The sequence below is a fragment of the Schistocerca gregaria genome, chromosome 1 (assembly GCF_023897955.1).
Source record: "Schistocerca gregaria isolate iqSchGreg1 chromosome 1, iqSchGreg1.2, whole genome shotgun sequence".
NCBI lineage: Eukaryota > Metazoa > Arthropoda > Insecta > Orthoptera > Acrididae > Schistocerca > Schistocerca gregaria.
The window spans coordinates 690,856,693-690,883,725 of record NC_064920.1 but is presented as its reverse complement, the minus strand read 5'-3'; the positions used below and the strand labels follow the sequence as shown (position 1 = coordinate 690,883,725).

General features: G+C 41.7%; 1 protein-coding gene and 1 pseudogene across 1 annotated transcript in view; both read right to left on the bottom strand.

Moving 5' to 3' along the window:
* The window catches only part of LOC126364614 (uncharacterized), a 411,746-nt gene that overhangs the window by 148,555 nt on the left and 236,158 nt on the right, over nt 1-27,033 (bottom strand). The window lies entirely within an intron of this gene.
* Nucleotides 5,336-5,453, bottom strand: LOC126291313 (5S ribosomal RNA; annotated as a pseudogene).

Below are 27,033 nucleotides of genomic sequence, written 5' to 3'. Positions count from 1 at the left end.
AGCAGTTGCAAGTTGTAGATTTTTTGACGTGCAGAGTGTAAAATTTCTAAAATTGTTCGGTCCTGTTGGGATTATCATTGCGCTAGCTGCGCATCCTGGACCTCAGACAACAGGCGCGATTCTTCTGGTTGGCAATGTCTTTCCTCACACGGAAAGACAAACGCACGGGTTATTGCCTACAGTTAAGTGTGAGCGTTTGCAACACCCAGGGCTAAGCACAGAATCTTCCCCCCACAGAAATAACATCCATAAATGAGAACTCCTCTATGCAGTCTACAATTACTTGTACGCAGCGGCCGTGTGCTAAAGACAATTGGTATCCACTAGTCATTTTACCTCATGGGCACAGTTTTGTAATAGATAGGTCACGTCCTGACATGCAGAGCCCATAATAACTCCGTGGCACACTGTCCTTATTAACGAGAGCATACACAGCCTTCGGGACACGGGTTTATGTATGTAGACGCTACAACACGATAACGAATCTAATGCTCATCCACACGTGAAGCCTTATCATTTGTCGTACATTTTGCTTGTATTGACATTTCACACGAAAGCATCAAGTCCGCACGGGCTCACATCTCCCAAGAGACACACCGGCGTGCGTGATTATTAACGTCCATCACAAAGCATACGTATTTAAAGGTAATAATATCTATATAACATAGGTCGATTCTAACAGAAAAGATAACAGCAAACAGCAATTTTTATAATGCTATTTATTTGCTTAAATAGCGCCGTTACCGGTTTCGAACCAATAGGTTCATCATCAGATGGCTTCTTCACATTGAGTCACATTTTACATTCATCATTTGGGAGATCAAAAAGTGAAAGCTAATGTGAAATGTATCTCAACGCGAACAAGCCGTCTAATGATGAACCTATCAGTTGGAAACCGGTAACGGTGCTATTTAAATAAATAAATAGCATTATAAAAAGTGGCTGGTTGCTGTTATCTTCTCAGTAAGAGTCAACCTCTATTTTGTACACAGCCACGGGCTTAAAATTTCACTTTTCAAGAAAATAGCAATATCTGTATAACTATTCGTCTACATATTCCAGACGGAGCATATGTATCATAGCTATATAGTATATTTCAGCATGATTTGCGACCGTTTGGAAATGACTTTACTGGCCATGGAGCACAAGCCATAGACACATCCGGTAATGGGCAAGTCCCATTAGTCATTACTCTTTAACCGTAATTCGTACGTATGTATTGTGTATGCATATTAAGCCAGGGACCTAGAAACGACGGAGACGCTTCGTCCTGCCGTAGCCCTCAATGGTTCACAACACCACAACAGGCCACAGCAGTCCACCCACCTCACCGCCGCCCCACGCCTTACCCAGGGTTATTGTGCGATTCGGCCCGCTGTAGATTCCTCCCCCCCCCCCCCCTCCCCCTGGGGAACGTCTCACACCAGACGAGTGTAACCCCAAATGTTTGCGTGGTAGTGTAATCATGGCGTACGCGTACGTCGAGAAAGTATTCGCGCAGCACTCGCCAACGTAGTGAAGCTGAGGCGGGATAAGGGAAACCAGCTCGCATTCGCCGAAGAAGATGGAAAACCGCCTTAAAAACCATCTACAGGCTGGCCGGCACACCGGCCCTCGACACTAATCCGCCGGACGGATTCGAGCTCGGGAAGCAGAGCTTTAGACGTGTACTTGCAAGGACTACAGTCACGTATTTAAAGAGGGCACGGAAGAGATATGAGCAGTAATCAATGATATGACCGCACGCTTACAATCGGCCTTTAGTGAGACAGTTGTGCTGTTTCTCTCGCAAAACAAATTTATGTTTTTAGTGCTAGACGAATCTGGAACATATCTGGGCCAGTTTTTGAAACGTATACCTCTATACAATACCTAGTTTAGCGATTACTTCGAAATATATCATGACATTCTTTATCTCAGAACGGCTAATCCCACAAATATGCCACATGTTAGAAAGAACGTTGAATTCATGTTGCGTCAGTATTTCTTGGTTGGGAAGGGTGCTATTATTTTGGAAGATCTACAGACCTATAACTACTCAGCAACGAAAGAAAAATTACTTTGTGGAGTATAAGGGCTGTTGACCAGATTTCTTGATAAATATGCTGGCTGAGGTTCACGAGCAACTGGTATTTGAGCGTGTAGTGGCACACAGGGATCTTCATGGCCGTGTTTGCGTCCCTCCCAACACATAGTAAGGTAACAGAAGCTACGGACATGCTGCAGATAGTCAACAATATCAATTGTGTATACACAATAAATTCCATGAGCGACTTAGCAAGAGGCTAGGGCAGAAAACGTTAGCGCTTATGTGGGATCTCCAGCTACACATAAGATTCTATTATTAGCAACTGACCTGTTTATGTGACGTTCCTTTTATTTTCCTATTCGAACTACTAGTTCTTCTCTAGCATTGTGGGCTATCATACTGTGACAAATGCTTGAAAACCGGAAAGCCATTAAAAACCCTATTCAGAATGGAGTATTAAGGTGTATGCCTTCCCAGCTTTCGTTTTCTTTCTTTTTTTCTTTGTACAGTCCTGAATGACTTATGACGCCAATACTGTAGGTCCGCTCAATATTTTACTGTCTGTTTTCTTCCGAACATTCAAATCCAAAACAGTGTTGTGCTTGCGTCATTGCTCACTGTATTGCAATTTCAGTGAGTGTGCGTTTGCTAGGGTCTAAGGTGCTGCATTCATGGACTGTGCGGTTGGTCCCGGCGGAGGTTCGAGTCCTCCCTCGAGCATGGGTGTCTGTGTTTGTCCTTAGGATAATTTAGGTTAAATAGTGTGAACCTTAGGGACTGATGACCTTAGCAGTTAAGTCCCGTAAGATTCCACACACATTTGAACATTTTTTTGCCGTTGCTAGAAAACGTGAGATCATCAGCCCTCTAGGCTAAGTTAATGGTTGCACTCTACGTTTTTCACGTATTTTCACGTATTCCTACAAAATAGATAAATTAAGAGTACTTCTCTAAAGGTCAAGAAAAGATACATCAAATTGTGCTGGTTTCTCGTCATTAACAGGTGCGTGTTACTCAGCCATAGCTGTGGTGCTAGCGATCGCACGTCGAAGCTAGGGTGGAATCGCAAGGCGACGTCGAGAGAAGCGGAGTGAGCGACGGCTGTCGAATGCCAGACGCAATCAAGGACTCCACTGTACGCAGCCGTGGCGCTCGCTTCGTCGCATTTGCTGAGACTGACAGCCTCTGAACAGTGCCCTACTGTACAAGACACGACACTCTTGGTCCTTATTGGGCATACGAATTGCGCTTCGTTTTGTGCAGTAAAGCACTGTCGGAACACTCGCAAATGCAACGCAGTTTTTTATTCGCTTGTGCAACTCAGTCGTTCTCCTCTTCCTCTGGGATCCATTTCGTCGCATCAGCTTAACAATAACGTTGTTTAAAAGTACAGGATGCTTCAAAAAACAATCACGTGATTCCTCAGCAGTACATTTTCTACATTAATAAAGACAGAAACTTAGGGTGAATTTTAACTTACTCGTGGGACTATCAAGTTTTTGTTTTCAAAATATGATTTTTTGGTTTGTTAGGCGCTCAACAGCGTGTTATCAGGTCTCGTACAAATTCCCAATCTTACCATTTGCCAGCCTCGCCAACTGCGAGGACAACACAAACACCCAGTCCCCAGACGGAGAAAATCCCCTACGTGGCCACAAATCGAACGCGGGACCCCGTGATCCAGAGGCAGCAACGCTGGCCACTACAACGTGAGCTGCAAATTATTTTCAAAAGAATCATACAACTGTACATACTTTACACGTATTAATTTACTTTTCACAAATGTGCAGTGTGCTTCCCACTAGACGAAAGACGAACCTCCAGACGATATTCGAATACGTCCAAGCTTTTGCAAGTGCGTCTTGAGTCATTGCGGTCACTATTTGCTGCTAAGTTGTATCGTAACTCACCCAAACCAAGGGGGGGCGACGGGGGACGGACATAGACGGAGTCTTTCGGAGCATCCTTCCTTCTTTCGCCCACACATGCTAAACAGAATTCATATAGGGGCAGCCAAATGTAAAAGACAGATTCAAAAAAAGTAAATAAACTGTTATTTGAAATGTAATCGCCGGAACTGTTATACATTTATCACATTGTGAGACGAGACGCTCAATGCCGTCATGGAAAATATTTGCGGCTGTCTACGAAACCGTGATTATACCAAGGAGTGCAACATTTCGTCCAAAGTACATCGGCGGCCACGTTTGCCTCTCTTCAGGGCTCCAAAAATATGAGTCACATAGGTAGGATCAGGACTCTATGGACGATGTGTAAAGGGCTTCCCGGCGAAATACCTGCAGCGTAGTTGAAACAATGTTGGCAACATGTGAGCCCACCGTGACCACCGATTTGCTTCGGACGGAGAGATGCACGCTGGGTACAATCATGACTCCATATTCTAACAACCCAGTTCCCTTAATTGAATAATCACGGTGACAGTTAAAGATAAGTAATTTTCAACATTTCTCTCGGCGTCAACTAACATAGAAATGTATAATATTGTAGGCGGGAAAACGGAATTGTAGGGATGCTGATCCCAAGTTAATAGTGTCATCAATTAGCAGTCAACGAAATATACTCATCTTGATCTCTCCTCTAAAATTGTTGCCTCAGCTCGTTTTCCTGTAACATTCGGAGTACGATTCCTTCAGACGCCCTGGTCTTCACACGCTTCGAATAAAACATAATCTGTTAACGCTGAATAATGGCAGTTTATTCGTGAATTCTGCTTGGACACTAATACGTATGGTTCTCTTCATTTACGTAATAAATGAAACTGGGTTAAAATTGTCACTTTCCAACTAAACAGTGTTTTTAAGATGGTCTGGTTTTATATTTCCTGCTGTCAGAGATGTAATATAATCATTGACATTCTTGATACAGTCTGGTCGTACAGTGCGCATTTCACAATAAAGAACTTCACATTATTTAACCTGGAAGCAATCACAGACTTCGCTTCTCACGTCCGTCCTCCTTCAACACAACAAAGAGAGTGCCTCAAAAACATTATAATACAGTAAACAAAGATAGCAGTGGACAGAATTTGTATGGTAACATTACAGCAACTCTTAGTTGACAACTATAAAAAAACTTAAGTCCTCCCGAACAGGACCTGAAGACCCAACGGTAACGACCGGCCGCTGCGTCATCTTCAGTCCATAGGCGTCACTGGATGCGGAAATGGAGGGGCACGTGGTCAGCACACCTCTCTCCCGGCCGTATGGCAGCTTCCGAGACCGGAGCCGCTACTTCTCATTCAAGTAGCTCCTCAGTTTGCCTCACAAGGGCTGAGAGCAACCCGCTTGCCAACAGCGCTCGACAGACCGGATGATCACCCATCCAAGTGCTAGCCCAGCCCGACAGCGCTTAACCTCGGTAATCTGACGGGAACCGGTGTTACCACTGCGGCAAGGCCGTTGGCTTGACAACTATAAAGAAAGTCCACAAACATATTTTACGGGGAAAAAACAATTATATATTCCTAAACATAACTTTTGATAATGAAATTTCATCATTTGGTTAAAGTTAAATGTATAATTGTTTCCCGGCTACTGACGAAAGAAATAACTACAATTTCATAAGATAATTAAAGTTTCCAAAAGTGACACGAAAATGAAAGAAGTAGCTTTTCTATATATAAAAGAAAAAAAATATGAAAGGATGAATAAAATTTCAAGTATCATGTCCCAAACAATATAATGATCTCGAAAACTCATACAACAGAAACAAGATACGGAATTTTCAAAGAAGCATCGTCAAAATATGAATGATATCGAACAGAGAAGTATAGTCAACTACTTTTGATCAGGTGACGCAAGAGTACAAATTATTTTCTGTAGGTAACCGCAAACATTTTTCAATGACGGCATTTTCCTCTTGTCTCACAGTGCGACAAAGGCATCAACAGCTACGGCGACTTCTTTTGAAGGAGTAAACAATTTACTCACTTTTTTCCCTCTGTCTGGGTTTAATTTGACTCCACACATAGACGCCCTTCCATGCTGTGATATTGCTATCTAGACTCGACTCACACAGAGCTACCGTTCAAGCTAGCGGTAAAATTGTAAATAGACTTTCATTCCCTGTATTTAAAGCCTGCTACCCTCAGACGTTCAATGAGTATTCCATTCAACATTGTTAAAAGCTGTCTCTAAGTCTATAAATGCAGACTTGCCTTTCCTTAAACTATCTAAGGTTAGTAGCAGGATCAGTATTGCCTCGCGTGTTCCTACAATTCTCCGAAATCCAAACTGATCTTCCCCGAGGTTGGTTTCTACCAGTTTTTCCATTCTTCTGTATATATAGTATATTATTTTTCAACCATGACTTATTAAACTGATAGTAATGTAATGTTCACACTTGTCAGCAAGTGCTTTCATTGCAATTGGAATTACAACTTTTTTCTTGACGTCTGAGGGCATTTCCTTGTCACACATCTTGCACACCAGATGGCAGAGTTTTGTCATGGCAGGCTCTCCGAAGGCTATCAGTAGTAGTGACGGAATATCGTCTACTCCCGGGGCCTCGTTCCGACTTAGGTCTTTCAGAGCTCTGTCAGATTCTTCTCGCAGCACCACAATTCGCATCTCACCTTCATGTACGTCCACTTCCTTTTTCTATAAGATTGCTTTCAGTTTCATCTTCCTTGAGAGATCCTCTATGTACGTCTTCCACCTTTCAGCTTCCCGTCTTTGCTCAGGATTGGTTTACCTTCTGAGCTCTTGATATTCACACAGCTGCTTCTGTTTTCTGCAAAGGAGCTTTAATTTTCCTGTCGGCCGTATATATCTGTCCCCTAGTGGCATCTACTTCTTAATCTTACATTTTCCCTCTAGACATCCCTGCTTATCAATTTTGCACTTCCTGTTAGTCTCTTTTTTGAGCGTTGGTATTTCTTTTCTACTGCATCATTTTCTGCATTTTTAAATTTTCTACTTTATTCTGTTAAATTCAATATTTTGCATGTTATCCAAGGACTTCTACTAGGTCTTGTCTTTTTACCTGTTTGATCCTCCTCTGCCTTAACTGTTTCGTCTCTTAAAGCTAGCCATTCTTCTTCTGCTGTATTAATATTCTAATCAACAGTTGCCTAATGCTCTCTCTCAAACTCTCAACAACCTCTGGCTCTTTCAGCTTATCCAGATCCCATCTTCTCAATTTTCTAACTTTTTGCATTTTTTTCAGTTTTAATATACAGTTCATAATCAATAAATTGTAGTCAGAGTCTACATCTGCCCCTGGCTTATAAATAATTCATAACCTGGTTCCTAAATCTGTCTAACCATTATGTAATCAACCTGAAACCTTCCGAGGTCTGCAGGTCTCTTCCACGTATATAACCTCCTTTTATGATTTTCAAATCAATTATAAGCAATGCGTAAATTATATTCTGTGCAAAATACAAGCAGACGACTTATTCTGTCATTCCTTTTGCCCAATCCATATTCACCTACTATATTCACTCGTCTTCATTTTCCTACTGTTGAACTCCGTAACCCCCATCACTATTAAATTTTCGTCTCCTTTAACTATCTGAATAATTTCTTTCATCTCATCAAACGTTTATTCAATCTCTTCATCATCTGCGGAGCCAGTTGGCACATAAACTTGTTCTACTGTGATAGGCGTGGGCTTCTTTTCCATCTTGGCCACGATAATGCGTTCACTAAGCTGTTCATAGCAGCTTAGCGTTTCTATTTTCATATTCGCTATTAAACCTGTTCCTGCATTATCCCTATTTGATTTCGTGTTCATAATCCTGTATTCAGCTGACCAGAAGTCATGGCCATCATGCCACCGAACTTCACTAATTCCCACTATGTCTAACTTTAACCTATCCTTTTTCCTTTTTGAATATTCTATCCTACCTGCTCGATTAAGGGATCTGACATTCCACGCTCCAATACGTACAACCCTGTTTTGTTACACCTGATGACGACAACCGTCTAAGTAATCTCCTCCCGGAGAACCGAATGGCGCACTATCTTACCTCTGGAATATTTTAGCCAAGGGGATGCCGTCATCATCTAAACGTATAGAAGAGCTCCATATCCTCGGGAAAAACTTCGGCTGTAGTTTCACTGCTCCCAAATCCAGCTCAGCGTGGGTGAGTTTGGGCGATTGCAGTATGTGGTGGCAGGGCGTGTGCGATGGGCGGTGCGTGTGTTTCGGCTGCATCCAGACGTGGTTGTCCGGTTCAGTAGCAAAGTCTTGAGCGACCACCGAGTTCATCAGTAAGTAGTAAAAAATGATGTGTAAAACATAAAATATGTGGTAAAATGCCAGACTACAAATTCGAAGTTCTAAGGTCCGACCCTAATCAACACATTGTTTGCCATTTGTCTCGTATCACTACTTGCAACTCGGGGAATTCGCTAATCTGACAAATGCCGAGCATCACTTTGGTTAGAAGTCGATCTTTAATTGCAAGTCTCCCAGTAACGGTCTGGGTGAGTCAGTCCGAATGTTAGAGGGAGGCAACGGCGTATCACCTTCATCCAGTAGGACCATTACTAGCAGAACACTGTGGTGATCAAAGCAACCTTCAGGTTGGTGACACATTTACCTTTTAATCTTACAGTAAACATTGCCTTCCGACAGCTAAGTTTGGGATTTTAATTTGAACAATAACGTATTTTAATACACAGTCTCAAATGAACTGCCACAAAAATTCAAGAGGGAAGGTCTTAATGAAGTGATAAAATAATTACATAAAAATTAATGAAGTTATAGAGTCGAGACAAAGACGAACAGAGGCTATATCCATCGACGAACTTTCAAAATCGTTACAGTGGATAAAATGGAAATGCAGTCACATTTCCAAAACAATTATTTTTTTTCTCACATAAGTACTTCAAAAATACGGGAGGAGAAATGTTGTATCATTCTTTTTTTTAGCAGAAATGTCACTTCTTACGTCCTTATCTACTACCATGCTGCTCTGATGTGTTCTGTGTCAAAATCGCTGCATAAAATGAAAAAAGAAGAATTGACGTTATTCACAGGGAAAATAGATTTCAAATAAGCAGTAGGAGACGAACCACTGAGGTGGTGAACGCGGCAACGGGAGGATAAAGAATCCAACTCAGTCTGCGAAGAATTCACGTCATAATTCCAAGCGGAATACGACCATAGCAGACCACTACCGCATAGCGTCGTTTCGATTCGTAGATACAAATCTCTTCGCCATGACGCACGAACTACCGCAGAACGTAAAGAATGGATCTCCCCTAACCCTTTGGCGTAAACATACACGGGAGCTGAGTTTCAAGCTATAGCACAAACTTCTTTCTTGCTATAGTTGGCAACGAGACGATTCAAGTTTGTGAGTGTTCATGAATTACATTCATCGTTACGTTCATTATACTTACCAGGTTATTTTGCAAACTGGAGTAGTTTACACGATGTTTTGCGGACGTTTTAGTAATTTGCGTTCCGGGTTAAACTGGCAGGTTCCTCAAATCAGAAGGCTACACAGAAATACCTGCTAGACTTACAGATAGCCTGCCGGAGTGGCCGAGCGGTTCTAGGCGCTTCAGTCTGGAGCCGAGCGACCGCTACGGTCGCACGTTCGAATCCTGCCTCGGCCATGAATGTGTGTGATGTCCTTAGGTTAGTTAGGTTTAAGTAGTCCTAAGTTCTAGGGGACTGATGACCGCCGAAGTTAAGTCGCATATTGCTCAGAGCCATTTGAACCCTTTTTGAACTTACAAATATGCGTATTGCTACTATCTTAATGAAAACCTACCTGCTCCACCTTCTAGCGTCCGAAATCTCGCTTTAGCTCCTCTGAGGGTCAGATTGCTTGGCAAGAGCAACATTTACAAGCAACCCATTTATACTGGTTCGGGTAATCCACGGACTGCATTACCACCGTACTCTCTTAACTGGGAGTCTGAGTAAAAGATTTCTACCATTTTTGAGTTATTCATTGCTCCTTGTACGCGGGGCATAGACCTGCCGTCTACTGACAGATGTCTGTACTATGTTGTTAACGTTTTCGGTTAGGCATTACGGCCACTGATATTCACATCAACTGAAACTGCAAGTTTACTGTTATTAGCTGTAATACATTTTATTCCCAATAAACATTTCAGAGGTTTAAACATTCATCAACAAGTGGATTTATATGTATTAATAAGACATGTATGCGTTTTATGTATAACTTTGGAGTACCGTAGGGCCCTTGTGCTGTGTCAAAACGCGCGGGTTACGTTCGCCCTTACTAGTGCTAAGCATCCTACACGATAAGTTGATAACACCTGGTGGTTACTGTAAATATACGTGTACGATGAATTAAGGAAAAACAATATGTTGCAGATGAGCCGCGAACGTCGACGAGAAATCAGGTGGTGAGCGCGCGCGACTTCAGCGATGCAACAACTCGCCTTCGCTGGGTCCAGATGTGCTGCCTCAGCGACGCGCAGCAGCCGGACGCTGTCGTAGAGAACCAACAGCAGCAACGAATAATTAATTAGTTGACAAAATTTGGCGTGGCGCTGGGTGTTTGTTCGTTTTAAACGTTTCCTATGTTATGACAAAGTTAGCTAGTTCCCATGTCGACCTCTCACCGACTAAGTGGATATATCGGTGTTCGTCTAGGTCCGATAGTAGAGCGACCCACTGCGTGGTGTAGTGAGGCACCGCAGCTGGCGGTTAAGGCTTGGGAGAGGGAAACGAGTTTTGATTGGTACTACCAGTATTTTAATTTTGGTACACTTCGCCGAGGCAGCCTGGCTATTTAGTCTGTTAGCCCCTGCTCATGTAAGTGGCTGTGAAGGTTGTTTCCTTCCAAAGCTGAGCAACGGAATATACAGAGGTTCTGTGGGATTTTATGAATAGTCACTGGTGATACATCGGTTTTGGCGAATTTAGGTGCACGAGATATCAATTGATTGTCGTCTTGTGGTCAGTTTCGGTCACAAAGTTTGCTGTGGTAAATCCAGCGTGAGCCTGGTTAGACAGAGAAGTAAATTTGTAGGTGCTGAGGCTTTGGGAATCGGTGGAACATAGCCTGTCCGTGTTGTACGATTAGTGGACGCGGCTCGCCCAGAGGTAATTGGGTTGTTAGCCGTTTTGTTGAAGTGGTCTGGTGGTGGTCGGTGTGTGAGTCGAGAAGGGAAAGCCTCGAACACATGTACTTAGTTGTTGTTTAAATACCACTATCCTACAGCGGACCGAGAATTGCCTCGAATAAATACGCACTGTTTCACTATATTGTGATAGAGTGCACCAGTAGATGAGTGGGTAAGCGACGAGAAAATAAAGGAACCTTTTACAAGGAGCATACAGATAAACAAAAACTTGATTAGCCAAAGTGACGAGTGGTCGAATTCAAGTAGAGGCGTATCGTCAACGCCTGAAGAGGTTCAGAATTGTTTTAAATTTTCACTTAAGGTTAGATTTAAAGTGGCGATGGCACTTAGGGTTTTTGTTTAATTTTTTATTATTGAATTTACGTGTTGCGGGGTGTAGTTTTTGATGGCATTCGCTCACTTACGTCAATGAAATTGTATTGAAATACCTAGAGAAAATAGGTTCAAGTTTTCTTGGGTTAACATAAAGCACACGTGTATTTAATTAGTATCTGGTGTGTGTGTATATATATTTTACGAGAAAATAAAAGGGTGAATTCCAGAGATCTTAATACCCCGTTGCAGGACACAAGTATATGCTGGTATTTGTAAGTTCACCTAATTAAAAGTTCATTGACTGAGTGGAACCACGATAAACCTACAGAGGGTAGATATTCTAAAAAGTTAAAACGATTTCATTGCTCGGAAAAGTGTCGAAGTAAATGATAGTATAATTGAAATCATAATTTATTACGGAAAGATCAACGATTACACCAAGGACAAAGATTATGAAATCTGTGAGGTACGAGACGTCGTATTATTTACATAGCAACGCTGGGATAAGTAGCTAGAAATACTTCAGTTCTTATCGATATTGGTGGAAGCGTCTTAATACAAACTGGTCATAACACGACGGTGTATGGAATAGGAATTTTGTAAGTAATTGAAAAGTTACGAGTCTTTTCCAGAGATAATGTACTGCGTTGTGAGAATTTCGTTGTGTGGGAGAACAGTTGCACGCTAGATGTGACATTTATCTCGACATAATATAAATAGGTACTGCATTTGAAGAGATTTGTTGCTTTGATTTGGCTACTGGTTTAGATGACGAGAGTTGTTATCTGAATTTGCCTATCTCGTAATTACTGCTTGATATTGGTGATCATTGCCATTAGAATGTTTGGATGTGTCTATTCGTAGTGTAATCGTGTCATTGTTCGATCACGACCTTGTGTAAAGTAAGGGTGCTGTCTTTCATTATTCGATATTCGAGCCGGCTGCGTAGTCAGTGGTTGAGGTTGCCGCAGTAGTAACTATACTAAGGGTGATCTGTCTTAAATCTATTCCTTGAGAGTGCGGTTACGGTGCGAGCTAGACTTCGAGTAGTCGCTAGGCTCTCCACTATGACTGAAATCTTCTAAACTCAGATAGCGATCCACAGTCATACCATCGACTGTGAAATTAAAAACTGTACCTAGTTAAAGCTGTAGTGGTCGATGGGTTCGCGTAAGTATTTTGGGGGGCAGGAAGCCATACATTAACGGCATAGCGACGTTGGTACAGTACGATACATTGTCGTTCTAAGTTCGATCTTCGGTACCGCCAGTCGGCGCCTTACACCCTGCTTCCAGTGGTTGCAGGCTCTTTTTGTCATGTTTACATTACACACACTGCGTAAACACTGAAGTAAAGAGAACCTGTAACCACTGAAGACAATGACATAGATTACCCCAAAGACATAGAGACATATATACATGTTGTATTAATTCACACAAATCCACCTTTGACGGCCGTTTCCATTACTCAAACGAGTAATGGAAATAAATTGTTGCTGGTAGAACAAATCTGTAGTTCCAGTTGATACTTGTATCAAGTGAGCTCTCCTTATTCAGTCATATAATGCGCCCTGCTCATCGAGTGTTGAAAGTGGCAGACTGCGGTTCGCAGCTAAAAATTTGCAGTGATTCTGGAGAAGATAAAAGTGGCTAAAAAGTAACAGTGCGTTACATACTTCTACATTCCATTTTTTAAGTAAAAATTTGTTTGTAATAGGATACGACGTATATTCAGCACAGTGCTTAACACTTATTTACTTCTAAGGAAAATAGGTGAAAGCAAGCTGAGAGACTTCGCATATGACGTACCTGTCCAGTGGTAATTAAATTCAAACACTCTGTGGCTGACACCGAACACTCGAAAATTGTGGCACTTGCTGGAAGAAAGAAAACAAAAAAATTACAGAACCAAAGCTAGAAGACGTCAAGAATCTTCTCCCTCATATGTCCCCTGGGTACTATGCCGGATACCTGACTGAAATCGGAAGATTGCGTTAGTAAAGAAGATGAGACATACAATGCTGAATATAATTAACCAGCTGCTACACTGCTGCTAACGAAAGAAATGCTGTAGTCCCGTGATTTTTTTTGTGTGCGTTCTCAATTTAAGATCGTTCGTAAAAAACTTTTTGTAATGAAAATACGAAATGTGGATTGGTACAGTTCTCCCTTGAGAGCACAGCTGCTCTACAGTCAGAATTTCTTTCTGCCCAAGGAACCACTGGAGGCCAATTTTCACCGTAACAACAATTTTAGAATGTTAATATTATTCTGATAGATACAGTAAAAGAATATTATCGTGTGTGCTTTTTGTATTATTTTCAGTAAACAAACAAAAATTCACAATTCCGTGTTTCCGGAAAATCACAATATGAACATGGCCCAGTGTTAGCATCCCGCAACGCAGCTGCAAAAAAAAAAAAAAAAAAAAAAAAAAAAAAAAAAAAAAAAAAAAAGAGAAACCGGAAGCGTTGTAAGATCACTTCGCCGTCCGTTTTTGTCTGTCCGTTCAACTGTTGAAAACCCAGTTTCTCAGCAACGGATGGACGTATAAAGTTGAAATTTATGACACACTGAGATTTATGGTCCCTTGGTGGTGTAAAATATTGAAGCTTTTAAGTCAAAGCAGTCAAAAGATATGGCCATTTAAGTCACGTATTTTGATAGTCGGAAACTCACTCACCAAAACGTAAAGGATTTTTCCTGTTGTCCTAGAATCACAAAATTTGGCAAAAAGCAACATTTCACAATAAAACCAAAGAAAAAATCGTAAAAATGTAAATTTCTAATTAAGTCACATGAAAATAATTTTTTGTCATTCTTTATCTGACTCTCTGTCTCTTCGTCCACCAGTTAAGATCTCGCTTTCCTCGGAATGGGTGGACGGATCACATTCAAATTTATTCCTGACGGCGTAAAACATTAAAGCTTCTACGTCAACGCGGTCAAAAGATAATGTCATGCATGTCACTTATTTTGATACTCGGAAACCCACTCATCAGAACTTAAAGTGCCCTTCCTGTGGACTAAGAATTATTGTCGTCCCACGTCAAACTTGAAATTAAAACAATCAGAAGTTCTGCATTCAGGCTAACAGGGCCAGAATGGTAAAACTCAGACAGGCAAGGATTGTCTTTATTGCCTAAATAACATGTTTCGGGTACCGAAAAATGGCTCTGAGCACTATGGGACTTAACTTCTAAGGTTATCATTCCCCTAGAACTTAGAACTACTTAAACCTAACTAACCTAAGGACATCACACACACCCATGCCCAAGGCCGGATTCGAACCTGCTACCGTAGCGGTCGCGCGTTTCCAGACTGTAGCGCCTAGAACCGCTCGGCCACCCCGGCTGGCGTTTCGGATATCGATCATCATATATCCAGGAAGGATTACTACTTGTAGATACAACGTTTCGAGTTGTATGTCAAACAAACATTCACAGACTAGTCCGAAACACGTGACCTGAGGAATAAAATCATTACTTGTCTGATGTCTGACATTTACCATTGCGACCCTGTCAGCCTGAATGTAGAAATTCTGATTATTGTGATAATGGTCGTTGCCAACTGCATCAGTTGCTGTCACTATTATATTACTAAAATTAAAACATGCTGGAGGTACTGGAATCCCTTGGACCGATGTCTTCCCAATATAAATGTAGGTAACAGGAAAAAAGGTCACGATTCTCGATCCCAAAATGGATGAACTGTCTACATACATAATCAAGTTTGTTTGGAATCCTTAGCGAACGATTCCTACTTTTTTTTTTTTTTTTTTGTCAAGTTCCCAGTTAGAGGTTAGCAATGAAGCAAACTTCATTCATTGTTTTGCTTCGTGGTACTGAAGACGCTGTCTGACTTCGACGTTCAATACTGATACTCCAAGTGGCTGGCTAGCATGAGGATAGTGGTTGGGCAAAGCATTGCGAACGGCTCCACTGTCAGAGGTGTTGCTGTGGGACGCACTTGAATGGCGACCGCGAGTGCTGAGTCAGCGGCGCCGTGACCTAGGGCGGGGGCAGGTGAGCGGCGGTGGCTCAGCTGGCGCAGCGGCCTGGCCACAGCGCGGCTCACCTTGACCCGGCGTGGGCGGCGGACCGCTGCCACCGGCCTGGACCCCGGCCAAGGCCGCCCCTACCCGTCCCGCAGCGTGCGCGCCTCGAATGCCGGCAGGTGGCACGCAAGCGCGGCACTTTGGTTGCCTACGTTCTAGGCGCTCCGTCTACACTCAAACACCGAGCGAGGTGGCGTAGCGGTTAGCACAGTGGATTCCTATTTGGTAGGACGACGGTTCAAACACGCGTCCAGTCATCCTCATTTAGGTTTTCCGCGATTTCCCTAAATCGCTTCAGGCAAATGTCGGGGTGGTTCCTATGAAAGGGCACGGCCGACTTCATTCCCCATCCTTCCCTAATCCGATGGGACCGATGGCCTCGCTATTTGGTCCCCTCCCACAAATCAACCATCAATCATACACCGTAGTGTTCAGCACATCCACATGAACAGCATCGACTGGATAAAACTGCCTCGGGAACTGCGCATCGAATTCCAATCACAACATTATGCAAAGGCTGTTCAACGTACTTACGGCAATTTTGTGATGCACAATGGTACGTGTTCTTTGAGTTCACATATCTGCATCTGTGTAACTACTGCAGGGACAGTAATACTTAATGAAAGTGGATATAAATTAACGACATGTTCCTATAGAAACAGTATGGATAAAAATGGAGCTCCCACATTCATAAATATAAATTAAATATAAAAATGTGGAAATAAGTAAATTCTGACTATATCAGGTTATACATGCATGTGACTGTCAGTTAGTACTGGGAAAAGTAGTATTTGTTAATGTTACGATATATAAGTCTCCACTGGGTGGTTGGGAACTTTCGTGAAAAATTTTGATGAATTATTGTCCTCCCTGTCAGACAAAAAGAAGTGGTTACTACTTCGCGATAACTTAAATGTAAATTTCTTTAAAGACTCTGACAAAAAAAAAGTGATCTATAGGTTCTGTTACCCACTTTTAATTTTGTATCTGTCATAAATTTTGGAGAGGATATGGAGTCCAACGGGAAAGGGGAAACAACTCTTGGATTTCTGTGCCAGTGTGGGCTTAGTAATTACAAACTCCTTTTTTAAACATAAGAACATTCACCGGTATACTTGGGAAGGCAGGGGAACCAGATCTGTCATTGACTATATAATAACAGATCAGGAATTCAGGAAGGCTGTGAGGGACACACCCGTATTCAGGGGATTCTTTGATGACACTGATCACTATTTAATCTGCAGTGAAATTGGTATTGTGAGGCCGAAAGTGCAGGAGGTCAGGTCCATATGTAGGAGGAAGTGGAGAAAATAGTCAATAGATTGCAGTGCAATAAATCAGCTGGGGTGGATGAAATCAAGTCGGAACTCATCAAATACAGTGGAATGTCAGGTCTTAAATGGCTACACAGGATAATTGAAATGGCCTGAGAGTCGGGACAGGTTCCATCAGACTGGACAAAAGCAGTAATCACACCAATCTTTAAACATGGAAACAGAAAAGATTGTAACAACTACAGATGTATCTCTTTAATCAGCGTTGTGGGTAAAATCTTCTCAGGTATTGTTGAAAGGAAAGTGCGAGTATTAGTTGACGACCAATTGGATGAAAATCCGTGTGGGTTTAGACCTCTTAGAGGTTGTCAGTACCAGACCTTTAGCTTACGGAAAATAATGGAGAAGCGTTACGAGTGGAACAGGGAATTGTATCTATGCTTTATAGATCTAGAAAAGGCATGTGACCGGGTTCCTAGGAGAAAGTTATTGTCTGTTCTACGAGATTATGGAATAGGAGGCAAACTTTTGCAAGCAATTAAAGGTCTTTACATGGATAGTCAGGCAGCAGTTAGAGTTGACGGTAAATTGAGTTCATGGTTCAGAGTAGTTTCAGGGGTAGGACAAGACTGCAACCTGTCTCCACTGTTGTTCATATTATTTATGGATCATATGTTGAAAACAATAGACTGGCTGGGTGAGATTAAGATATGTGAACACAAAATAAGCAGTCTTCCATATGTGGATGACTTAGTTGTGATGGCAGATTCGATTGAAAGTTTGCAAAATAATATTTCAGAGCTAGATCAGAAAGGTAAGGACTGTGGTATGAAGATTAGCATTTCCAAAACGAAAGTAATGTCAGTTGAAAAGAAATATAAACGGATTGAGTGCCAAATAGGAGGAACAAAGCTAGAACAGGTGGACGGTTTCAAGTACTTAGGATGCATATTCTCACAGGATGGCAACATAGTGAAAGAACTGGGAGCGAGGTGTAGCAAAGCTAATGCAGTGAGCGCTCAGCTACGATCTATTCTCTTCTGCAAGAAGGAAGTCAGTACCAAGACTAAGTTATCTGTGCACCGTTCAATCTTTCGACCAACTTTGTTGCATGGGGGCGAAATCTGGGTGGATTCAGGTTACCTTATCAGCAAGGTCGAGGTTACGGATATGAAAGTAGCTAGGATGATTGCAGGTACTAGTAGATGGGAACAATGGCAGGAGGGTGTCCACAATGAGGATATCAAAGAAAAACTGGGAATGACTTCTATAGATGTAGCAGTCAGGGCGAACAGGCTTAGATGGTGGGATCATGTTACACGCATGGGAGAAGCAAGGTTACCCAAGAGACTCATGGGTTCAGCAGTAGAGGGTAGGAGGAGTCGGGGCAGACCAAGGAGAAGGTATCTGGATTCGGTTAAGAATGGTTTTGAAGTAATAAGTTTAACATCAGAAGAGGCACCAATGTTAGCACTGAATAGGGGATCATGGAGGAATTTTATAAGGGGGCTATGCTCCAGACTGAACGCTGAAAGGCATAAGCAGTCTTAAATGATGATGATGATAATGATGATAATGATCATAAATTTCCGTTCCCAAGCTGCCCAAAATAGTAGTATTCACACAGAACACGTATTCACACAACAAGCGAAAGTTAATGAAACACATGTTTATCCTGAGGTAAACGGGTTATCAGTAACAGTTAATAATTTTACGGAACTTAGCTGAATTTACAGCTCAGAAGAGAATAGTGATGCTGATTAATGACAAACCATACTCAAATAATACATTAAAACATGCAAACTTATAAAATTTTAATGTATTGTTTGACTATGTTTTATTTTATAGGGCGCAGCTTTTTAATTATCAGACACGCGTAATTTTAACAGCTAGTACTACTTTTATAATCGTTACATCGTGTTTATGTAAAAAATATTTTCAGTGGTGACGTTCATGCTGTTGTTACATAGATCTTAGTGTGTAACAGTTTTAATAAATATTTTTTAGTAGCTTGGAGAACTCCACACAGGCTATGAACAGATAATTTGACAATTACACAATTATAGTCATTTAAGTCGTGTTTTATGATCTGAGTTTAAGTGTTTACATTTTAAATGCGTTCGTTTTCTAATAAGTATAAAAAAGCATAAACGTATAGATAATAAATAAAATTGAAGGCAGCATCCCCAACACTAGAGCCACTTGTCAGCAAAACATTATATCTTTGTCATTTTTTTCAAACCAAGTCGTTATCTGATGCTCCAATTAGATATATTACAGACACTGTACCTTCTTTTATAAGTCCTTAGCTTTTCGTCAGTTTGCCTTTTTAACCCTTTAATTTATTACCTCCTGTTAACTTGCTGCATAACAAACGCCTGTCTCCCTTTACTTTGCTTTCATTGTAATTGCCGATTTCTGATGAGGGCAATAGCAGAAATGCAATAAATAAATAAATCAGTAAGTTATCTAGACAATTTCATTCATGAAATGTTAATCAAAGTTGAAAAATCCAAAATTATGAACATATTGTCTGAAATTGATAGATCTGACAATAATATAAAATCAGATTGGAGTATTGTTAAAAGAGAGACAAGGAAAGAAGCGATAGAGGAGGACACTGTTTCTATTAAAGAGGACGGGAGAACTGTAGAAGACAGTTCATTTGTGGCAGATAATTCCAACAATTGCTTTTTAAAAACAGATGATAAAAATTGTGAAAACAGTTCTGAGGAGAAAGCCAAACAGTACACTTAGAAAGCGATACAGAGCATATTTAGTGAAATAAAAATTAATCTCATAACCCCATCATAATTAAGGAATGCCATTATGACCACAACGTAGAAGTTAATATGGAGTGGATAATAACTTATGTAAGGCACTAAAAATTGTGCCTTTGTTTATATTCTTAATTAAGAAACAGAATGCAGACTGTTACTCTAGGCTGTTCGAGTAATACAAAGCAAAATGCCGCATCATCGGAATGCGAAGAAATTACAATGCGAGTGCTACAGGTTTCGATCTTTTCTCATTACTGTCCTTGCTTTGTGTTAACAATACGCCATTTTATTTTGACCAGGAGTCAGAATTGTGTTTGCTGATGATATAAGCATGGTTGTAAAGCCAAGCAAAGAAGCACCAATACAGACAATGGTTAATGATAATGTGAAAGTTACAGTCTGCTTATGCACAAGTAGCTTAGCTTTCAACTAATGAAAAAACCTCTTTCACTTACTTACTGTCAAAAATGCTCTACAGCCAGAATGTTCCTAGTTCTTAGATGTGCATAATGATGAAAATTTAAGCCAGAAAAACCATGAAGTAGACCTCGTGAAGCATTTAGGTTTGCCTACTTCTGTTATAAGAATAATTGCCAAATATGGGGATTGTTAAGTCAAAAAGTTAACATATTAGGTATATTTTCCTTAAATGATGTCTTACGAAATAATATTCTGTGGTAACACTTCACTTAGACAAAACATATTTATTGCAGAAGGGGATGTAATTAGAATTATGCGTGTGGTTCACAAACAGACATCTTTGACTCATCGTTCATTCACTTACGAAATTTATTGTCAACGACCCATTTGAGTTCGAGGTAACAGAGATATACATAACTACAACACTTGAAGGATAAATAGTCCGCATTCCTCTTTAATATAACTAATTTTGGCACAGAAAGAAGTGAAATATACAGCTATAAAAAACTCTTTGAAAATATGACATGGAAATATGCTGTCTGACAGACAGTAAAAGTGTTTTCAGATTTAGATTACTGGTATTTGACCTTAACAACTCGTTCTATACCATAGAGAAATCCATGAATACAATTAGTTATTTTGCACAGGAAAGACCTGTAGTGACAAACATGCAGCCGTATAAATAGTTTTCTTTTTTTTTTCTTGTCTTTTGTGGTTTAGTTGTCACGTACCACATCATAACGTTTGTCACGAATACGATGTATGAAACAACACGGAAGTAAACAACTAAATTTTAAATCCGCCTTACGGGGCGTAGCGGAGGGTACACCACGCCGCTTAAATAGTTCTCTCCCCTTTGTGTACCAGTCGCTAATAGTGTACAGGTGGAACGACTATTGCCAAGCACCTGTGTGAGCTGGAATCCCTCTAACCCCTTTGTTCTCTTTTCCCGAGATATGTGTACGCGGAGGCAATATGTTCGGAGGCTTGTCCAAGAAGTTACGTTTTCTGAATTTTAAAAGTGAATCACACGAGAATTCACAATGCTCTCTTGTATCGTCTATCACTGGAGTTGGAAGAATGTCTCCGTGAAACTTTGCTCTTACTAAACAAAACGTAACGAAATACTCAGCTCTTCTTTGTGCCGTCTATGTTTCCTCTATCAACGCTACACAGTAAGCGTCACACACCGACAAGGGAATACGAACAAAACGGCTAAAACGTAAATGATTTAAACATACGTGGGCGTGCCTCTCCCGGCCGCTATGACGGAGCGGTCCTAGGTTCTTCAGTCTGGAACCGCGCGACCGCTACGGTCGCAGGTTCCAATCCTCTCTCGGGCTTGGATGTGTGTGATGTCCTTAGGTTAGTTAGGTTTAAGTAATAGGGGACTGATGACCTCAGATGTTAAGTCCCATAGTGCTCAGAGCCATTTGAACCATTTGACTTTTACCAAGGTGGCATGTGGACAGCTTACAGTCTTAGCTGTTTTGGAAGTGATTCCACCGTGATCCGAAAGCTCCCATTTTGGACATCAGAGAAATCGCTACGTTTCAGCATTACGAGAACGTCTACACTGTTAACCCCCAACCCCGCCGCCGCCCAACACGCTTTATACACGTCCACCGCTAGTGCTGCACGTTGACTTTGAACATAGGCGGTGGTCACATCACTGTGACTGAATCGTTTGGATAGTTTTGTGTTGTCGTACATTCTTTCCTTATTCGTATTCGAAGTGCAAATATGAAGTGAAAACAGCACAGAGGAACGGAACAGGAATGCAACATAGATCTGGGTAGAGTAATTATTGGGGCTTTTGCTGCTGCAGTCCGGATACACCGTAAATTATGTAACATGAAACTCGGTCCGGCACACAGTTTTAATCTGAAGGAAGTTTCATATCAGCGCAAGTGGACGGACCATACACACTGAGCATTCTTCGAACGAATCCCAGTATTTCCTACGATTAGTTTTAAGTGTTTATTTTAGCTTAAATCAGCACGATGCATATTCCCAGATACTTAATGGCTATTACCGTCCGCCCCGGAAGCTGAGTGGTCAGCGTGACAGACTGTCAATCCTAAGGGCCCGGGTTCGATTCCCGGCTGGGTCGGAGATTTTCTCCGCTCGGGAACTGGGTGTTGTGTTGTCCTAATCATCATCATTTCATCCCCATCGACGCGCAGGTCGCCGAAGTGGCGTCAAATCGAAAGACCTGCACCAGGCGAAAGCTCTACCCGACGGGAGGTCCTAGCCACACGACATTTCCATTTCCAATGGCTATTACCGCTTCCAGCGATTGTTCTTCAATTCTGTAGTCATGTAATAACGGCCCTTTCCGCTACTTAAGCGCAATACGTTGCGTCGGCTTACGTTGAGGATCAACTGCCAGTCATTGGATCAAGCGTCGATTCGCTGCTACTCTTTCCGCAATTCTCTAAGCTTTCTCTATATGTAACAGCGTCATCGGCGAAAAGCCTCACGGAGCCTCCTAAGTATGAACATTGATGTTTCTGTAAGATTTCCTCTGGATACATAAGAACCGTGTTATATATCTGAATGATTCTCTCGATTAAGAAAGCTATGTGCTAGGAAACCTTCAATCAAATCACCACACTAATCAGATACTTCGTACGTTTATATTTAGTTGATTAAGCGATAGTGCAACACTCTTTTGCCTTCCAGAAGTCAAGAAATACAGCATCACCCTGGGCGGTTGCCTGTTGCCTTCTGCGTCTCGCGGACGAACAAAGCGACTTGGGTTGCACAAGATCATTGTTTGTCACTGTTTGTCTCGGCTACGTTTCACACAAATATTTTTTTCTTGTCTTGGAAATCGTTTTGGATATTTTACAGATAGTCTCTTTCTTCTTACGAAAATACAGTTGCGGTCCATTTTGGTATGGCTATTCTAGGTAAGCAAAATCATGAAACTGAAGTTATACGGTAAAATTAGCTGAATATTCGTACATAAGTAAGAAATTGTTTCTACAAAGAACTTTGAGAAACTCAGCTCCTGTTATGAAAAGTAAACTGACACGTCAATGGAGTTACCAAACTGGCAAACATTATCTCTATATCGAGCCGTAAAACCGATCAAATTTCTGCGACGACCACACCAGAACAAGAAACGGGAAGGTAATGCTATAACCTCACGCCAGTAGAAATAACTTACCAGGAATCCGTCATGGGATTTTTGTACGAATTTCACATTAGTTGCCTGATGCAATGTAGTGAAATAAAAGAACAATCTGTATCAGAAAGCGTAACAGAGATATTGTAATACTTATAAGATTAGAAGCAGGTTTATATTATGTAACTGTGTATCTGTAATTTATGGTTGTGTATTCTGTATTGTTTATACTCCTTGATCTATGGCAAGAAAATTAGAGTTGTGTAATGTATATATGTAAAAAACAAAAGAATATATTGAAATGGTAAATTATTATAATATGAATATGTTTATAAGAAAAAAGGTTTGTTAAAAGCTGGTTAATGCTTAGGGCACTTGTATTTGTAACATGTAAACGCTGTAACGAAGTCCCTCCGCAAACCAAGTGCCATGGCGTGATGTAAAAGGTGGGTTTGGCAGTCGTACTGAGCGGCTCCTTTGTGTAAACGACAGGCAGTATGTGGTTAACCATAGCACGGTACACTAAGGTAATTGGAAGCTGCATTATAAGGGATTTGCCTCGGATGTCCTCACCTAAGTGCTGCTAAAACCGAGTATCCTGATTTAAAAGAACAATTTTTGCATGTCTTTAAAAGTGATTTTTTTGCCTAAAGTAAAAGGAGTATTCACAGTTAAAGTGAAAACCACAAAAGTGAAGTTGGATTGGTTTTTGTTAATGAATTCTTATTTTATTATAAAATAGAGTTTTGTAGGATTTCTGTGCAAGATTGTGTAAATATTATTGCAAAGAATACCTGCTTCACAGGTAATTAAAGTCCAAGTACAAATCTTTAATGAACAGATTTACGATAGTATTGTTAAACGAAAAATTATGCACAATTTTAAAGAAGGTGTAATTTTGGTAGCCATCATTTTTTGAAGTTAATTAAGCCCAGTGTAAATTTTACTATCTTGAAAGTAATTTATGAACTACTCCAAGTGAAGTGATGATTAGCTTTTAGAGTTAGCCTCTACTGTTGTAATAATCAAAGAGCGTTGACTAGTGAAACTATACTACACTCCTGGAAATCGAAATATGAACACCGTGAATTCATTGTCCCAGGAACGGGATACTTTATTGACACCTTCCTGGGGTCAGATACATCACATTATCACACTGACAGAACCACAGGCACATAGACACAGGCAAGAGAGCATGCACAATATCGGCACTAGTACAGTGTATATCCACCTTTCGCAGCAATGCAGGGTGCTATTCTCCCATGGACACGATCGTAGAGATGCTGGATGTAGTCCTGTGGAACGGCTTGCCATGCCATTTCCACCTGGCGCCTCAGTTGGACCAGCGCTCGTGCTGGACGTGCAGACTGCGTGAGACGACGCTTCATCCAGTCCCAAACATGCTCAATCCGGAGATCTTGCTCGCCAGGGTAGTTGACTTACACTTTCTAGAGCACGTTGGGTGGCACGGGATACATGCCGACGTGTATTGTCCTGTTGGAACAGCAAGTTCCCTTGACGGTCTAGGAATGGTAGAACGATGGGTTCGATGACGGTTTGGATGTACCGTGCACTATTCAGTGTCCCCTCGACGATCACCAGAGGTGTACGGCAAGTGTAGGAGATCGCTCCCCACACCATGATGCCGGGTGTTGGCCCTGTGTGCCTCGGTCTTATGCAGTCCTGATTGTGGCGCTCAACTGCACGGCGCCAAACACGCATACGACCATCATTGGCACCAAGGCAGAAGCGACTCTCATCGCTGAAGACGACACGTCTCCATTCGTCCCTCCATTCACGCCTGTCGCGACACCACTGGAGGCGGGCTGCGCCATGTTGGGGCGTGAGCGGAAGACGGCCTAACGGTGTGCGGGGCCGTAGCCCAGCTTCATGGAGACGGTTGCGAATGGTCCTCGCCGATACCCCAGGAGAAACAGTGTCCCTAATTTGCTGAGAAGTGGCGGTGCGGTCCCCTACGGCACTGCGTAGGATCCTACGGTCTTGGCGTGCATCCGTGCGTCGCTGCTGTCCGGTCCCAGGTCGACGGGCACGTGCACCTTCCGCCGACCACTGGCGACAACATCGATGTACTGTGGAGACCTCACGCCCCATGTGTTGAGCAATTCGGCGGTACGTCCACCCGGCCTCCCGCATGCCCACTGTACGCCCTGGCTCAAAGTCCGTCAACTGCACATACGGTTCACGTCCAGGCTGTCGCGGCATGCTACCAGTGTTAAAGACTGCGATGGAGCTCCGTATGCCACGGCAAACTGGCTGACACTGACGGCGGCGGTGCACAAATGCTGCGCAGCTAGCGCCATTCGACGACCAACACCGAGGTTCCTGGTGTGTCCGCTGTGCCGTGTGTGTGATCATTGCTTGTACAGCCCTCTCGAAGTGTCCGGAGCAAGTATGGTGGGTCTGACACACCGGTGTCAATGTGTTCTTTTTTCCATTTCCAGGAGTGTAGTTTATGGATCCCCATCATATTCTCCTCCTATTAGTAAAATATCGAGCTATTACTGTTAATAAGGAAAACTGCTATATTTCGAGGAACTTAAACTGTTTATTTACGGTGTTCTTCATATTTATTTGAGTTATTCGTGGCAGTCAAGATATAAGCCCCGCATGTCCAAATTTAGTTCTGCACTTCATGCAGTGACATCTCAGTATTTGTTAAGTAAGTCTCTCGAGTACGGCTGTCATTAGTATGAACTTGGATCAAATTTGCTCTCCATAATTTACTGGTGTGGATCTTATTGGTAACTCCTCCTACACACAATACAGAGTGCACTGCGTCAGTTTGTATCCTGTTTGCTTCTCAAAGGGAAAGCTCAACAAAATTAAATTCAATAACCAATACTCAATTTTCTCAAATATATATTTCCAAATTAATGTGCCTAATTGGACTAGCGACCGTTCATTTTTCTCATGCATTTATGATTTTACCACTTCCGTTAATTCTCAGGATCAAAGGCCGTTTCGTTTTTCTGTTATTTCACCAAAATCGAAATTTTAGTTCGATACTTTTGTCAGTTAGATACACGCGCGGTCAAACTTTGAATTCCCTTCGAGGGTAACATTGGCAAGTTTCACGGCATGTTAGAGTCTTATACGTTGCTTTTCCCGTGACAGGACTAAAGGTTCAATTATTAGAGAAGAGTGATAAACGTTAGTGTTATGATATGAACCCCTTTCATTGCGAATACGAATATAAAAGTGAAATTTTCAGAATTCCCTTCTCAATGGTAAAAACGGAACCTTACGAGAATCACTTAGTTGTCTCTCTGTTTGTCCCAATGTTCAAAAGCCAGCAAAGGGGTGACATATCACGTTGAAGTTTATGTTATTATTGACGTCTACGGTCCATTAGCGATGTAAAAACTGAAGCTTCTAAGTCAATGCAATCAAAAGATGCAGACATTTATATCACTAATTTCGATACTATCAAACTCAGTCATTGAAACCTATAGGGTACTTTCACTTGACGTAAAATCATGATATCTGACAAAGGTTTCGAAGTATAAATAAAGGAAGAGAATCAGAATTGTTAGTCTGTAATTACATCACTCGAAAAAACGTCTTTTATCAATTGTTATTCATCTTCGAACTTGAGATCAAAACACCTTCGAAAGTCTTGGATTCACTGGGGCCTATATGTTGCCAATATCAATGTAGATAACAGGCAATAACCATCGAGGTCCTCAACTTCCGGAATGGAAAAACTGTCTACACGTAATTAAGTTTGCACGGACCTCTCAATGTGCGAGCCCTACTCGCACCTGGTAGATTATTTAAGTATGCCCCGTCTCGCTAAATTTCCCTAGTTTCACCAGAGAATTTTAAAGTTTGCCGGCCGCGGTGGTCTCGCGGTTCTAGGCGCTCAGTCAGCCGCCGCGCGGCTGCTACGGTCGCAGGTTCGATTCCT